Source organism: Mandrillus leucophaeus, unplaced genomic scaffold, assembly GCF_000951045.1.
Source record: "Mandrillus leucophaeus isolate KB7577 unplaced genomic scaffold, Mleu.le_1.0 Scaffold290, whole genome shotgun sequence".
Taxonomy (NCBI): domain Eukaryota; kingdom Metazoa; phylum Chordata; class Mammalia; order Primates; family Cercopithecidae; genus Mandrillus; species Mandrillus leucophaeus.
The window spans coordinates 2,086,039-2,091,520 of NW_012103032.1; positions in this window are offsets into that span (position 1 = coordinate 2,086,039).

Consider the following 5,482-nt stretch of genomic DNA (forward strand, 5'->3'; position numbering starts at 1 on the left):
AAATGATAACGTAGTGACTATCACGAGTTGCCAAGAAGAGGGAGGGAGCAGCCCTCATGGTTAGATAGCAAGCAATTTGCTTTCATTTTAATTAATTTTTTTTTTTTTTTTTTTTGAGAGGGAGTCTCGCTCTGCCACCCAGGCTGGAGTGCAGTGGTGCAATTTCGGCTCATGCAACCTTTGCCTCCTGGGTTCAAGTGATTCCTCTGCCTCAGCCTTTCTAGTCGCTGGGACTACAGGCACACACCGCCACACCCAGATAATTTTTGTATTTTTAGTAGAGACGGGGCTTCACCATGTTGGCCAGGCTTGTCTCGAACTCATGGCCTCAAGTGACCTGCCTTCCTCAGGCTCCCAAAGTGTTGGGATTACAGGTGTGAGCCTTGTGCCCAGCCACCTTTTCATTTTTGAGACAGAGTCTCACTGTGTTGCACAGGCAGGAGTGCAATGGCGTGATCTTGGCTCTCTGCAGCCTTGACTTCCCTGGCTCAAGCGACTTTCCCATGTCAGCCTCCCAAGTAGCTGGGACTACAGGAGCGTGTCACTATATATGGCCATTTATTTATTTGTTTATTTATTTATTTATTTGAGATGGAGTCTCGCTCTGTCGCCTAGGCTGGAGTGTAGTGGCGTGATCTTGGCTCACTGTAGCCTCCACCTCCCGGGCTCAAGCGATTCTCCTGTCTCAGCCTCCGAAGTAGATGGGATTACAGGCACCCACCACCATGCCCAGTTAATTTTTGTATTTTCAGTAGAGATGGGGTTTCACCATGTTGGATAGGCTGGTCTTGGACTCCTGACCTCAGGTGATCTGCCTGCCTCAGCTTCCCAAAGTGCTGGGATTACAGGTGTGAGCCACCGCACCCGGCTTATGGCTAATTTGTAAACTTTTTATAGAAACGAGGTCACTATATTGCCCAGGCTGGCCTCTAACTCCTGAGGTAAAGCGATCCTCCTACCTCAACCTCCCAAAGTACTGGGATTACGGGCATGAGCCACTGCACCTGACTTTAACTTTTTGAATAGGTAATATATGTACATGTTTCAACAATCAAAATGAAATATAAAGAAATTCACTGGAAAGTTCTGTTTCCACCCCTGTCCTTGCCTACCTCCACCCCCCAGCCACAGGTTTCCCCCAGCTCCCTATAGGTCACCACTGATATTACTTTCCCTATGCAAATTCAAGCAAATATAAACATCTGTTTTTATTTCCACCTCCCTTTCATTCATTGGCTATGATACTACCACTGTGCAAAGCTCTTTTCTTTTCTTTCTTTTATTTTTTTGAGACAGGGTCTCACTCTGTCACTCCTACTGTCTCACTCTGTCACCCCTGCTGGAGTGCAGTGGTGTGATCATGGCTCACTGCAGCCTCGACTTCCCCAGCTCAAGAGCCCTCCAACCTTAGCCTCCTGAGTAGCTGGGACCACAGGCGTGCACTACCACATCCAACTAATTTTTGTATTTTGTGTAGAGGTGTGGTTTCACCAAGTTGTTCAGGCCGGTCTCAAATTTCTGCAAGTGATCTGTCCCCCTTGGCCTCCCGAAGTAGTTTTAGTAGAGACAAGGTTTCCCATGTTGGCCAGGCTCATCTCAAACTCCTGACTTCAGTTAATCCACCCGCCTCGGCCTCCCAAAGTGCTGGTATTACAGGCATGAGCCACCATGCCCAGCCTCCTCTACCTGCCTTTCTTTCAAAAAAGATGACATACTATATATACTGTTCTGAACCACATTTTGTGCTATTTTTTTTATTTTTATTTTTTTTAGATGGAGTTTCGCTGTTGTTGCCCAGGCTGAAGTGCAATGGCGCAATCTTGGCTCACTGCAACCTCCGCCTCCCGGGTTCAAGTGATTCTTCTGCCTCAGCCTCCTGAGTAGCTGGGATTATGGGCATGCACCACCACACCCAGCTAATTTTGTATTTTTAGTAGAGACAGGGTTTTTCTATGTTGGTCAGGCTGGTCCTGAACTCCCAACCTCAGGTGATCCACCGTCCTTGGCCTCCCAAAGTGCTGGGATTAGGGTGTGAGCCACCGTGCCTGGAGGTTTTTTTTTTTTAAGATGGGGTCTTGCTCTGTCACACAGGCTGAGTGTGGTGGTACAATCACAGCTTACTGTAGCCTCAACCTCCCTGGCTCAAGCAATCCTCCCACCTCAGCTTCCTGAATAGCTGGGACTACGTTCATATACCACCATGCTGTCTTTTTTTTTTTTTTTTTACTTGCTGTAGGGACAGAAGTCTTATTATGTTGATCAGGCTGATCTTGAACCCCGGACTCAAGTGATCCTCCTGCCTCGGCCTCTCATCTTAGCTCCCAAAGTGCTGGGATTATTGGAGTGAGCCACTGCACTCAGCCTATACTACATTTTTGTTTCAAAATATATCCTGAAGATCTTTCCATTTTTCTTGGCATCCTTATTTTATTTTATTTTTTACAGCTGCATAGTTTTCCATTGTGGGGCTATATCAAAATTTATTGAACCCTTCACTGTCCAATATAGTAGCCACACATGGCTACTTAAATTGAAATTAATTAAAATTAAGTAAAATTTATTTATTTCCTCAGTTGAACTAGCTACAGCTTGAATACTCAGTAGCTATGAGTGGCCAGTGGCTGCCATATTGGACAGGGCAGATAGAGACCATTTTCATTATTGCAGAAAGTTCTATTGGACAGTGGTTTAACTGATCCCCTAAAGCTGGACACCTAGTTTGTCTCCAGTTCTCATGCAACTTGGGGATGATGGGCCCGTTCCTGGAATACACAGAGCTGGGTGAAAGCTGCACTGGGCGTTCCGGGCCTTCAACCTCAGACCTTGCAACCTGGGAGGCTCCTGAAAGAGGAAGGCTTTTGGATTTGGGGCAGAGACTTGACCAGGGTCTGGAAGAGAGAGTGGCCCTAAAGAGCAGGCCTCCTCAGAGGTTGCAGTGACCCGAGATCACGCCACTGCACTCCAGCCTGGGTGGCAGAGCGAGACTCCCTCTCAAAAAAAAAAAAAAAAAAAAAGAAAAGAAAAGAAAAAAAGAGCAAGCCTCCTGCTCAAACCTCAAACCTAACCCCTCCCTTTGGGCCTGCCAAAATGCAGCTCTGTTTCTTTCACTCAATATTTAGCAGATACTCCTTGAGTAACTCCCAAGGATGTTGTCAAGTCCTTCACTGGGGATGTAGGTATGAGAAAGACACAGTCCCTGACTTGGAGAAACCTGCGGCCCAAAGAAAAAGACAGATAATCACCTGCTCTGTGACCAGGAATTTTAGAGTCATCACCTAAGATCAAAAGGCCTGATAGGCCAGGTATGGTGGCTCACGCCTGTAAGCCCAGTACTTTGGGAGGCTGAGGCGGGCGGATCATGAGGTCAGGAGATCGAGACCATCCTGGCTAACACGGTGAAACCCCGTGTCTACTAAAAATACAAAAAAAAAAATTAGTCAGGCGTGGTGGCGGGTGCCTGTAGTCCCAGCTACTCAGGAGGCTGAGGCAGGAGAATGGCATGAACCCGGGAGGTGGAGCTTGCAGTGAGCTGAGATCGCACCACTGCAATCCAGCCTGGGCGACACAGCGAGACTCTGTCTCAAAAAAAAAAAAAAAAGACCTGATAATAACCTGTTTGTGAGGATTTGGGGAAACAGGTGATCTCATTCGTTGTTGGGGGTTGTAAATTGGTACAAAATTTTTGGAGGGCAATTCTGTGAAAACCTATAAAACATTTAAGAGCACATAATCTTTGACCCAGAATTGTCATACTTATAAATTTATTTTACACACACATATGTCTACGAATATATGTACTAAGATATTTCCTGCAATTAGCATTGTTTGTAGTAATAAAAGGCGGACACACATAAATATCCACTAGGAGGGGAATGGTGAGTAACTTGTGACACACCATATGATGGAAAACTATGTTGACTATCTACAGGCAGGTATATTATTATATGAAAATAGCAGGTGCTGAACAGTGTAGAGTGTGTGCTATCATTTGTGTCACACACACACGCGCACACACACACACAGCATATGCTCCAAATATCTCTGCAAAGATACATTAGAACTGTTAAGAGGCTGGGTGCAGTGACTCACACCTGTAATCCCAGCACTTTGGGAGGCTGAGGCAGGTGGATCACTTGAGGTCAGGAGTTCAATACCAGCCTGGCCAACATGATGAAACCCCATCTCTACTAAAAATACAAAAATTAGCTGGACATGGTGGTGCGCGCACCTGTAGTCCCAGCTACTCAGGAAGCTGAGGCAGGAGAATTACTTGAACCCAGGAGGCAGAGGTCGCAGTGAACTGAGATCATGCCACTGCACTCCAGCCTGGGCAACAGAGTGAGAATCCATTTCAAAAAAAAAAAAAAAAAAGACAAACTGTTAAGAGTGGTTGCCTCTGGGGAGGGAATGGGCAACAGGGAGGTTGACTGGCAAGAGACTTTTCTTTTCCTTTCTTTTCCTTCCTTTCTCTCGTCCTTTCTCTCTTTCTTTCTTACAGAGTCTTGCTCTGTTGCCCAGGCTAGAGTGCAGTGGCGCGATCTTGGCTCACGGCAACCTCTGCCTCCCAGGTTCAAGTGATTCTCCTGCCTCAAACTCCCAAGTACCTGGGATTACAGGCACCTGCCACTACACCCAGCTAATTTTTGTATTTTTATTAGAGATGGGGTTTCAGCATGTTGGCCAGGCTGGTCTCAAACTCCTGACCTCAAATGATCCACCCACCTCAACCTCCCAGAGTGTTGAGATTAAAGGGGTGAGCCATCGCACTTGGCCAGGAGAGACTTTACTTGCTTTGCACATGCTTTTGCACTTTGTTTCTCTTTTGAACTGTGTAATAAGCTTTTTCCTTTTTTTTTTTTTTTTTTTTTTTGAGGCAGGGTCTCGCTCTGTTGCCCAGGCTGGAGTGGAGTGCAGTGATGCGATCTTGGCTCACTGCAGCCTTGACCTCCCAGGCTCAAACAATCCCCCCACCTTAGCCTCCTGAGTAGCTGGGACTACAGGTGCGCACAATCATGCTCAGCTGTTTTTTTTATTTTTTGTATTTTTTGTGGAGATGGGGTCTCACCAAGTTGCTCAGGCTGGTCTTGAACTCCCGGGTTTTAGCAATCTTTCCTCCTCAGCCTCCCAAAGTGCTGAGATTACAGGTGTGAGCCACCGTGCCTGGCCCTTTTTTCCTTTTTTTTTTTTTTCCCCCTCGAGACGGAGTCTTGCTCTGTCGCCCAGGTGCGAGTGCAATGGCGCCGTCTCGGCTCACTGCAACCTCTGCCTCCTGGGTTCAAGATTCTCCTGCCTCAGCCTCCTGAGTAGCTAGGATTACAGGCACGCGTCACCACACCCGGCTAATTTTTTGTATTTTTAGTACAGATGGGGTTTCACCATACTGGCCACGCTGGTCTCAAACCCCTGACCTCATGATCTGCCCGTCTCGGCCTCCCAAAGTGCTAGGATTATAGGCGTGAGCCACCGCGCCCGGCCCCTTTTT